At 43.9% G+C, this 12,508-nt stretch overlaps 1 protein-coding gene across 1 annotated transcript in view; it reads right to left on the bottom strand.

Annotated features, from left to right (window-relative positions):
- The window catches only part of LOC140904242 (uncharacterized), a 159,769-nt gene that overhangs the window by 50,801 nt on the left and 96,460 nt on the right, over nt 1-12,508 (bottom strand). The window lies entirely within an intron of this gene.

Below are 12,508 nucleotides of genomic sequence, written 5' to 3' on the forward strand. Positions count from 1 at the left end.
TCTAAACAACCCTGGAGCGTGTCATTTGCTCCCACTGCAACGTGATTGTTAAAGTCACCAAGTTCCCCTTTGGGCACTGATTCCCTCATTCCCATTTGTTCTCACATTGCCATGGGTTGTGCTGAACATCGCTTATTTTTTGTACCATTTTCTCACTTAAAATGTATTTGATTATAGCAAATTCTGTGACACTCAAAGATAGTCGGTTGTGTCAGAGGGATTCCCTCCTTTCCCATTATCCCAGCAGTGTTTCCTTCTGTCTCAGCTGTGTAGAGTTTATCTTCTTCACATTCTTTCCCTCCACCTCCCATAGTTTCCCAAGACACAGTGTTCTGAGCTCTCCGTGCTTAGGAATCGTGGTTTGATTTCTTTGATCCTAAACCACTAGGTTTGGAGATAAAAGAGTCACAGTCCCAGAAGGAGATTTTTTAATGAATCTAAAACCATGTGATCATTCTTTGTTTAAACCCCATTTTTCATCTATAGGCAAAGCCACTTCTTGTCTTTTCCCTTCTGAGTTGGGATTGTTTTTGGATGGGAAGGCTGGTTGTTTTTTCACATTATGATGATGCTAAAACTTTCCTAAATCACATGACTCAGTAACTGTGAGACAGCATGGAGTGAAGCAGGTTTCAAAGGATGAGAAGAGAAGATGATGGAAGAATCTGTTGTCCTGATTCTGAGTCATCAGGTGTATCCTGTTCTGGAATTTAACATTCTGTGAAACAAAAAAGGTTCTTACCCCTCGGTGAGAGGTGGGTTTTTCTCTCTCTCCTGAAGGCCATTTCATTACATAAATGGACATTAGTTTTGTTTGACAGAATGTAACATATTTCCTGGGGAATTTGAACCAAATGGTAAAATAGATTCCATTTTTTTTCTTTTTCTTTTGCTATTTTCCCACCCTGCCATGATGATCCGGAGAAAGTCCAAGTGCAGTTCAGTCAACAGGAGAAAATATGCCAAGTTATTGGACATGCTAACAAAGCCATAGTAGTTTGTTTAAATCTCTGCTCTGAAATCGTGGTCTACAGCAGACCCCAAACTGTGCAACTAACTGAAGCAAGTTCAGATGATCACAGTGCGGTTCAATTGTTTAGGTCAATATGTCTCAGACGATCCAAGGAGAGAATTCCAAAGTAAGAGGCATGGAAGGGTGCAAAATCCCCTTGTATTTGGTTCTCAAACTGGTTGTGTCCCAGGCCCTACAGGAGGTTACTCCTGAAGATCTCGCCTGGCTAACCTTGTGAATTAGGAAATGTTGTCCCGAACTATGCAGATCTGGAGGAAAGAGAAGTGGTGCTTTGCTGAACTCACCCTTTCTAGTTGGTGCAATTGTGTATAAAATGAAATCAGTGTTGAATGTGAGACAGCTGCAGAAAAATAACTTCTCATAGAAACCCCATAGAAACCTCATAGAAACTCTGGTAACTCAGTGAGACTCGGATACAGGGCTGTAATCTGGTTCCTAATTTAGATCAATGACACCATCTTGAAGAAATAAACTGGGCATGTTTGAGAGGCCATTCTTCACTACAATTACCCAGATTTTGGGTGGTCTGGTAAAGGATTCTACCATGTAAATTTACCCTGACAAAGGCAAAGGATTTGCAAGAACTCAGGTAGAAATAACAGGCACACACTTGTTCATTTTCACCACAGAGAAGAAGCTGGGGTGCACTATGACCCAGGTCAAACTGTTTTTGGAACACCACAGCTGCTACTCTGAAAACTGCCTAGTACAGTGGCACTGATTACATCCCCAAAGGACGCCAGGGTTAGATTGGGAACAATTGTCCTCTACCATTGAGATCCAAAGTTCCATGAGGCAAAGTGAGAAATGGTTGATGCCTTCAGAGGACGTTCCTTCCCCATGGATCCCAGTCTGGCTGCCTGGTCGGACAACAAGGACGTTCATGCTGTGGAAGGGATGGTAACCAATGAAGGAATGAATGGATCAGGCACAGAGTTCAGCCTGCAGCATTCACAAATCTTGTGTCCTGATTCTATGCATTTGTCTCTTAGTTTTGTTCTTGTGTCTTATGCATTTGGAACCCTTCTCCTCCACCTCCTGCTACTTCGGAAGATTACAAAGTGTAAAAAAAAGCACAGGTTGTTTTTTATCATGATGCAAACCTGCCCTCCTAGGAGAAGCTTTCTACCAACACTTATGGCAGAAGACCCAGAGATAACTGATCTATTGGAAGTGGAATGCACCTATATGAGGGGTAAACTGTAATGGCTCACTTGGTCTCAACTGGGATATCAAAGGAAACTAACACATATCATAGAATCATAGAAGGTTAGGGTTGGAAGAGACCTCAGGAGATCATCGAGTCCAACCCCCTGCTCAATGCAGGACCAACCCCAACTAAATCATCCCATTTAGGGCTTTGTCAAGCCGAACCTTAAAAACCTCTAAGGATGGAGATTCCACCACCTCCCTAGGTAACCCATTCCAGTTCTTCACCACCCTCCTAGTGAAATCATGTTTCCTAATATCCAACCTAGACCTCCCCCACTGCAACTTGAAGCCATTGTTCCTTGTTCTGTCATCTGCCACCACTGAGAACAGCCGAGCTCCATCCTCTTTGGAACCCCCCTTCAGGTAGTTGAAGGCAGCTATTAAATCCCCGCTCACTCTTCATTTCTGCAGACTAAATAAGCCCAGTTCCCTCAGCCTCTCCTCGTAAGTCATGTGCCCCAGTCCCCTAATCATTTTTGTTGCCCTCCGCTGGACTCTCTCCAATTTGTCCACATCCTTTCTGTAGTGGGGGACCCAAAACTGGACACAGTACTCCAGATGTGCCCTCACCAGTGCCGAATAGAGGGGAATAACACTTGCCTCGAACTGCTGGCAATGTTCTTACTAATGCAGCCCAATGTGCCATTAGCCTTCTTGGCAACAAGGGCACACTGCTGACTCATATCCAGTTTCTCGTCTGCTGTAATCCCCAGGTCCTTTTCTGCAGAACTGCCACTTAGCTAGTCTGTCCCTAGTTTGTAGCAGTGCATGGGATTCTTCCATCCTAAGTGCACTTGTCCGTGTTGAAATTCAGTAGATTTCTTTTGGCCCAGTCCTCCAATAAGTCTAGGTCACTCTGGACCCTACTCTAGCATATCTACCTCTCCCCCCAGCTTAGTGTCATCCGTGAACTTGTTGAGGGTGCAATCCATCAGATCATTAATGAAGATGTTGAACAAAACTGGCCCCAGGACCGACCTCTGGGGCACTTTGCTTGATACCATCTGCCAACTAGACATGGAGCCATTGATCACTACCCGTTGAGCCTGACGATCTAGCCAGCTTTCTATCCACCTTATAATCCATTCATCCAATCCATACTTTTTTAATTTGCTGGCAAGAATACTGTGGGAGACCACATCAAAAGCTTTGCTAAAGTCAAAGTATACCATGTCCACCACATTCCCCATATCCATAGAGCTACTTATCTCATCATATAAGATTTTGCAATCTTTAGATGTGTCATTGGTACCAATGAAAAAGAAATTAAAAATGAATTTATTGGTTAAAGAGTAAGATGCTAATGATGTGATAACCTGAATTATATTGGAAAACTGAAGTATATGTTGTTGTTTTTTCCTTTTTGTTACTAATATAGGCAATGGTGGTTAATGCTGGAAAGTTTATTTGGGATAATTCATCCCCCTTGGACAGAGGAGTTCTGACATCAAACCTTACTCCAAAGCCTGGGGTGGGAGAAGTAATGGATCTGAGAGTACAAACTCCATAGAGAATTTAATTATTTGTATTTCAAATGGAATTCATTTGGGTAAGTGCTAAAGTAAATGTCTGTAAAGAGGAAAACAATGTGTGTGACTGTTTCCCTCGTTAGATTTTAAGGATCATGGAGTTCCCACCTTCTCTTGTTTGCAAAGGAAAGACATGAGATGTGTCATGAGATACACATACTGTGATAAACTCAGGACAGACAGCTGCAATGGGTGTGTGTGTAGACAAAACAGTCCCAGAAGGGTAAAAGGCCCTCCCTCCTATCAACTGAGGAGAGGTAACTACAGGTCAATCAGGTTCAGCTGAGAAGGGGTTACCAGAGAATCAATTAGGATCAGCTGAGAGGCAGTTACCTGAGGTCAATTAGGGTCAGCTGATTCCAACTAAGGGCTGCCTGAGACCTTTTTAAAATCTCCCCTGTTGGGAGAAGAAGGAAGGATGAGAGAGAGAAGGAGTCAAGCTGCTAGTAGGCTAGGAGCAACAAGACAGCAGGGGAGGCTGCATTCCCTCTCATAAGGGAAGAAAACCAAGCCCAAAAGACAGGCTGGGAGAAGGAGCGGACTGCCCCTGTGCATCTTAGAAGGGCTGTTTTACGCCAGCCTGTCTCACCAAGGCTAAAAACAGCTGAGGCTGGTGAGACCGAGGTGGTACCTTGCCACAATACTTATTAATAAGAATTGTGATGGATGCACAACACACAGTGAGTATTTTATCTTTTAAAAACTCCTGCAACCGATTTTATTTTTGGTGCTGAGATTCCTTTTCCTTTTGAGGAGGGTAGTTCTTAGAGGAAGGTTTCAGAGTAGCAGCCGTGTTAGTCTGTATCCACAAAAAGAACAGGAGGACTTGTGGCACCTTAGAGACTAACAAATTTATTTGAGCATAAGCTTTCGTGAGCGACAGATCACTTCATCAGATGCATTCAGTGGAAAATACAGTGGGGAGATTTATATACACAGAGAACATGAAACAATGGGTGTTCCCACAGCTCACTTCATCGGATGCATACTGTGGAAAGTATAGAAGATCTTTTTATACACACAGAGCATGAAAAAATGGGTGTTTACCACTACAAAAGGTTTTCTCTCCCCCCACCCACTCTCCTGCTGGTAATAGCTTATCTAAAGTGATCACTCTCCTTACAATGTGTATGATAATCAAGGTGGGCCATTTCCAGCACAAATCCAGGGTTTAACAAGAATGTCTGGGGGGGGGGTCGGAAAAAACAAGGGGAAATAGGTTACCTTGCATAATGACTTAGCCACTCCCAGTCTCTATTCAAGCCTAAGTTAATTGTATCCAATTTGCAAATGAATTCCAATTCAACAGTCTCTCGCTGGAATCTGATTTTGAAGTTCTTCTGTTGTAATATCGCAACTTTCATGTCTGTAATCGCATGACCAGAGAGATTGAAGTGTTCTCTGACTGGTTTATGAATGTTATAATTCTTGACGTCTGATTTGTGTCCATTTATTCTTTTACGTAGAGACTGTCCAGTTTGACCAATGTACATGGCAGAGGGGCATTGCTGGCACATGATGGTATATATCACATTGGTGGATGTGCAAGTATACGAGCCTCTGATAGTGTGGCTGATGTTCTTAGGCCCTGTGATGGTGTCCCCTGAATAGATATGTGGGCACAGTTGGCAACGGGCTTCGTTGCAAGGATAGGTTCCTGGGTTAGTGGTTCTGTTGTGTGGTATGTTGTTGCTGGTGAGTATTTGCTTCAGGTTGGGGGGCTGTCGGCAGGCAAGGACTGGCCTGTCTCCCAAGATTTGTGAGAGTGATGGGTCATCCTTCAGGATAGGTTGTAGATCCTTAATAATGCATTAGAGGGGTTTTAGTTGGGGGCTGAAGGTGATGGCTAGTGGCATTCTGTTATTTTCTTTGTTGGGCCTGTCCTGTAGTAGGTGACTTCTGGGAACTCTTCTGGCTCTATCAATCTGTTTCTTCACTTCCACAGGTGGGTATTGTAGTTGTAAGAATGCTTGATAGAGATCTTGTAGGTGTTTGTCTCTATCTGAGGGGTTGGAGCAAATGCGGTTGTATCGCAGAGCTTGGCTGTAGATGATGGATCGTGTGGTGTGGTCAGGGTGAAAGCTGGAGGCATGCAGGTAGGAATAGCGGTCAGTAGGTTTCCGTTATAGAGTGGTGTTTATGTGACCATTGCTTATTAGCACTGTAGTGTCCAGGAAGTGGATCTCTTGTGTGGACTGGACCAGGCTGAGGTTGATGATGGGATGGAAATTGTTGAAATCATGGTGGAATTCCTCAAGGGCTTCTTTTCCATGGGTCCAGATGATGAAGATGTCCTCAATGTAGCGCAAGTAGAGTAGGGGCGTTAGAACAATGCTTCCTCAGCTCTCGTCCCCTAACGCCCCTACTCTACTTGCGCTAAATTTGTTAGTCTCTAAGGTGCCACAAGTCCTCCTTTTCTTTTTGCGGATACAGACTAACACGGCTGCTACTCTGAAACCTGATTTAAATTTAGAGATCCTCCCTCCATTTCTGCTTTATGCCTCATTCCTATACAGATGTGAACACAAAGAAACCTTTGGGGACTACTTGCAGCTACTTCTTTGAAGATTTTTTAATTCAATAATTGCTGAGTCCTACCCGCATTAAGAACAGTGGATTTTATGCCCAGGAGCTTGGCTAAAGGCAAAATAATGGGCTAAGGTTTGTTACCCCCATGGCCAGTGCTGGAATTCACTATATTATCCCAGCACAAAGGCCGGACTATTGCACAAAAGTTCCTTTCATCTAGTTTTTCTTTTAGTGCCATCTGTGGCTGTTATTGTTTGTTCATTCAAGCCACAATCAGAGATGGGTGTTACCCTGACACACAGGGAACATAAAGAAGTCCACGAGCATGCAGAGTTTCAGAAATATACTAAAGCCCAGGTTTTTTACTTCTCGCTGTTGAATCGGATTGCAATGTGCGACTAAACAGGGAAATACTCAACCTGGTGCTAGAGTAAGATTCCAGTCTGCAGTGAATAAGGCGCTGAGAGGAAGATCCTGGGGCAAGTGTCAGGGACGCACACCCTCCTTTGCTGGTTATAAAATAACAGCAGCCCCAGCTCCAAGGGCAATAGCTCACTGGCTGAACTTCAAGCAGGGGCCCTTTCTGTGCATCACTCATCCTGGTGTGACTCAATAACAGTCACTGTGGGCCAAATCCTCCACTAAACAACAATAAAAAAACACCCTCCCCACAAAACCTCCAGAGCTGGGGGATCTGTGCCAAGAGAACAGAACTAGGAACCAAGGCAAGACAAGGTACCAGGGCCAGCTGGCACCTGCGGCCAGGTTCGGGGAGGGGACAAGAAGAGGCTGCAGATGCACAAGAGTTTCCACGAGGTCGAACACTGCCAGAGACAGGTTTTTCCGCTCGTGGCTCCCTGCAGAGAAAATGCGTTCCCCTGTAAAAGCAGCCCCTTGGGGAATGGATAAACCAGCCACATGGTGGCGCCATCCCTTCAGGGCTGCAGCAGCAGGCACAGGCCTGCACAGGGGCTCAGGGCACATCTACACTGCAATTGAAAACCCCAGGGCTGGGGTGGAAGATAGCAGGGAATCCTTGAACTGAGGCATCCTGGGCATAACTTGGGGGATCTGTGCTTTGCTCCACACTGGGGATATTTGCACACAGCTGATTAGGAATCTGCCCACAGGTGAAATGATGGGGAAGTTGGGAACTGCTCTGCCCACTTACTTCTCCTTCTGCCCCTTTCAGTCTCTCTCTCCCTCTCAGGCTGGGAGACTTTGGTCACTTTCCTCTTCCCAGCCAGCGGTGATCCCTCTCCCCGAGCTAGATCGGCTTCTGAAAGGGCTAGCCAGGTGCCAGAGCGCGTGTGTGAGTGTTTCAGTAAATACAGCGGCTCTGGCGAGTCAGACACATGGGTGGTGAGCAGAGAGGGGGGCTGGCTGCGGCCGGAGAAAGCCCTGCCTTGCCCCAGTGATCGCTGCTGCAGCGCGGGTTAGTGTTTGCAGGACACACACAGGAAGGGGCTGGAGCAGCTGGGAGCAGGGAGGAGCGAGGAGGAACTGGGGAGAACAAAGAACGGAGACCAGGTATTGTTCCAAGCTGCTGCTCTGCCTCTGTTGTGACTGGAAGCCCAGCAGGAGCAGCTGTTGATTCCCCAGCTGGGGAGAGACCAGCATTCAAGCTTCTTGTGTCTCCAGCTGAAGTGGGGGGAAGTTTCTCCAGCTGGAGCCAGCCCATAGGGCAACCCTGGGCTCTGCAGACACCAAGCCTGAGCCGAGACTCCAGGTAATTGAGAGAGACCCTTGGGTGGGGGTGGGAGAACTGGGCACGGGCAGGAAAGTGACTCTGAGCACAGAGGGATCCTGAGATCTTGTGGCTTTTGCACATCGGCTCCCTTGGTGCTAATGAACTTGCGGGAAGGGGCAGGACGGGGGTGGGTGGGTCTTAGCTGCAAAGGAAACTCCCACCCTCAGGCTGTCTCCAAGCTCCGGCCAGGATCTGCCCCAGAGAGGCAAAATGTGGGGAAAGAAATCGGGCCCCAGTGGGGGGTTCCCCCTTGTGTGTCTGGAAGTGTCAGGGAGGGGAAAGACAGTGTGACACTCTGGAGATTGAACGACCTCTGTGCAGGCAGAGCATCCCTGGAGGGGGAAGAACAGGACCCTCTCCTCTCAAACATCCATAAAAGTCTCTCCAGTTCTTCCTCCTTTACTCCCCAATTATTAACCAATCCCAGCTGCTGCCGCCTCCACCCACAACTGCCCCAAGCAAGTCCCTCCCCAGCTATTACTTGCCAATTTCCTGTCCATCCCCTGCTGGCTCCTTCCCAGCTTAAAGCAGCTTTAAAAAGGTTTCCCTGCTCAATGGTGGGAGGTGGTCAGGTGGTGGTGGTTTATTAAATATTTCGATATGGTCCCTTCAAACCTTACCAGTTTTCCCCTCTAGCTAATGACTAGAATCCCCCAGATCTTGGTGTTTTCCCTCTCATATAATCAAATATTTAAGTTTTGACCCATTTTCTCACCAATTCCCAAAGATTGATATAAAATACTAGGGCTGTCAAATAATTCAAAAAAATTAATCGTGATTAATTGCACAATTGAAAAATAACAATCACCATTTTAACTGTGCTGTTAACAATAACAGAATACTCTTTTTAAATATTTTTGGCTATTTTCTATATTTTCAAAAATATTAGTTTCAATTACTACACAAAATACAAAGTGCTTACTTTGTTATTATTTTGTTGACCTGAATTTTATGGGTTAGTTCTTATGGCTTGCCACTGATCGCATCCAACTGGAAGATTTATAGGTTCTTGTACAAGTCAGACTACAGGGTCCAAGAACTCAGAGAGCTCTATATTGGGAGAGGACTCTCAGGGTGCTTGGCAAAAACACTTACACTGAGGACAATACCAAATTGATAAAAACTTTATTGAGATTAACGAAAGAATAATAAATGCTATGAAACTTATGACTGCAAAACAGTAAAACAATTCCAAAACTTCTGGTGGTAATATTCCTATTATAAGTACCTTAACACAGTCTCAGCCTTCCTTGAGGACCCGGTAATAGGAGATGAAGGACCAGCCTTACTCCTGGCATGTCCGATAACACAATGGTGCTGGCTTCCCCAATAGTTAGGAATGTTGAGTAGTTATAGTATACTACACAAGCTGAGCATGATGGACGATTGTTCTCCTATATTCTATAGACTAAGAAAAGAAAGAGCTAAAGTCTAAAAAGCGCTCAAAACTCTTCCTTACAAGGTATTTTATAGGATCCTGACGCTATGTCATGCAGGCCTAAGCTACTTATTTGGAATCTTATTTCCATACCCTAAGAAATTTATCAGTACTTTTATCCTTTCGGTTAGTGGATTATGACATTTACTCTCTATATATTAATAAGGATTATCTCACTCCCAAAACTGCCAACCTAGGCTCTCTTGGTGACTTCCAGGTTGAGGTATACCCTGCGGTTACCAACCAGTTGTAGATGCTGGATAAACCTGTTCAGTGTTGTGTAGAGTTCCTCCCTTTGGTTCCCCAAAGTTTAGGGACCATTCCTATCTGTGCCAAAGGTTACCAGCCTTTATGCTGATTTACTCTTAACTGATTATACTTTTAGCTGTTTAGCAGATCTTATTGGATACAGGCCAGTGGGCTTCTTGCATTTCAGCAAAACTTATTCCATGCATAATTATTAGGAAACACATATCATATGCCTCAACACATCCTAAATTCATAGGAATTAATACTGACAACATAAGAATAAAATGGATTAATTCAGAAAGAGAAACATATTATTCGATATGGGTGGCTGGATTAGTAGGACATAATAGCTATCAAAACAATCCTATGGGTTACAAATCCCCCCTTTGATGGGGGGTGATTACTAAAGAACCCGATCACACTGACAAAGGGATAGATAGTTCATGTGTGGGAATAGGCTCTATTTCTTGATATATCTCTTATCATGAGCATTATAGAGGCATAATCAGTTGGTTGTATCGGAGGTGTTTTCCTTTGTAACTTCTTGAGTTTCCACTGCATACATCCTAAAGTTATAAAAACAATTTCTGTTGTAATACCTTGGATAATAATCCATCCTTTTAATCTAATTTCCTTCCAGGGAGAATCTACTTCTTGGCCTTTCCCATCTAATAACTGGATGATTGCTTGATTAGCCTTATCCACATCATTTGTAATTTGGATAAGGTAGGTTTCCTTTCGGGATACCAATTGTTTTAATTGTAGTTCCAGAGGGGGATTATGTACTAAAAATGTTGCAGTATATTGAATAGTCAAATTCTGATAGGAGGGATCAGACTGAACAACAGTTGTGTATTTTCAAAGGCAGGAATAGGGGAAATCACTTGATTTCCAATTGAGTTAAACTGCTTAGGAGTAAAACAGAAGTCTGGATCTGTGACCTGACATGCCAAGAAACCATATAGGAACCTTTCCTGGTTGGTTACTATGCAAAATTGACTATTTCCAGCATAGGTCACCCTCTCCACAGGAGTCTTCCATCTGGTCAGTTGGACCATACACTCTAGTGGTGATTGATTCTGGATCTCTCCCTGCAGTTCACACAAGATAGTACTTGCCTCAAACACATTACGTCTGCAGATATACCGAGGCCCCTTTTTAGAGCAACAGGCCATCTGCAGAACTTTCCATGTTTGGGGTTGCAGTGTGATAGACTACCAAGGGAGGCACATTGACACATTCCTTGTAGATGCCATCTGCGAGGTGACCTATGGACTGTACTGCAGCCAACCACTTATACACATCCTTGTCTGAGTCAAACACAGGTAAAGAGACTGTGAATGAAACATACAAGGATTGTGCTACAACACAATTTTGAGAAAATAACTGTCTCAGTTGGGATGTGGTGTCACAGACCCCCTTTGTCTCATAATTCCAACGGATACATGTGGACATGCAATCAAACATACAGATCTCTCCCCTTCAGGCCTTTCAAAACATTTAGGGCAATACCAATTCAATAATTGCTCATCTTTAATTAGATTGGGGATCCTTCCCAATTCTAGGGATTGCAATGCCTCAGTGATAGTGTTAGACATAGTCCCCATATGCAAAGCAAATAATTTCCTTTCCTAATGATTGGTCTTTTTGCCAATCATTATTATGAGCAATTAGCTGGTTAATTTTGCATGGAGTGTCATTGAATAGTCGTGCTATATCATACATGTTATAAATAGTAAAACGTTCCTCCTGTGACAGCTCTTGTATGCCTTGCAACATTGGATTCATCACTTGATTAGCTTCCTCTTGTATTACATAATTTATGTGCTTGCGGATTTTCCAAACATCAATACGGTTCCACATTGACATCCCTGAACCAAATAGTCCTAACATGGATCCCAGAACTCCCAGTGGATTTAAGCTACGTTTTTGTCCAGAGGTATATGATTTTGTTTTGTTATCTGCCCCCAACATTGATATGTTTCGTACTCGTTGCTGACAAGTTACAATCTTATCCACAAGGAGTACTGAGAAGAAGGAAACTACTTTGGCGTATTCAAACTTCCCCAGCTGGACAAGCTTAACACCACAGCAATATGCATAAATTGAACTTGGTTAATATACCGAACATGGGTGTTGTGGTGAGACCAATGGCTGATCCTGGGTTTGTTGCTGGTCAAATCAATACACCACCAATGGTGGTGTCAGAGTCCTAGTCAATTATTGGGTTGTGAACCTTAAGTTCAAAAGTCACATTCAATATGTATTTCTTATCTCCTAATTTAGTCTGAAAGGTAGCTATAAGACAGACTTCATATAGCCCTTCATTTTCATATTCTACCCTGTGTAAGGTTAGACTTCCTCCAGTTACAGAGTTTTCACAATTGGCCTTGCGTTTCCAATCCCCGTAGGGAATTCCATGTCTGAGGGATGTGGAATTGGTTAGTGAGGAGATATAGGTGTTACATCCTCCCCCCTTTGAATCCTCATCTAATGGCTGAATTTTTTTCCAACCACTTGATGGCAGTGATGTCACCCGTTAATTGATATTTAAAGGTGACTACTTCCCCTCTAAATCCTGTGACATGTTGGATTGGATGGATGGTTGATGAATTCAGGACGGGGTTCCAAATTTACAGTTTCTGGAAACTCATTTATGTGAGGCAGTCAAACAATTAATTTAGTATGGCTCTACCAAATGCAATTATTAGGCAATGGTTGAAGAACTGTACAAATTCCTGCTTGATATCTGCCAGACACAATATATA

The sequence above is a fragment of the Lepidochelys kempii genome, chromosome 28 (assembly GCF_965140265.1).
Source record: "Lepidochelys kempii isolate rLepKem1 chromosome 28, rLepKem1.hap2, whole genome shotgun sequence".
Classification (NCBI taxonomy): Eukaryota; Metazoa; Chordata; order Testudines; family Cheloniidae; genus Lepidochelys; species Lepidochelys kempii.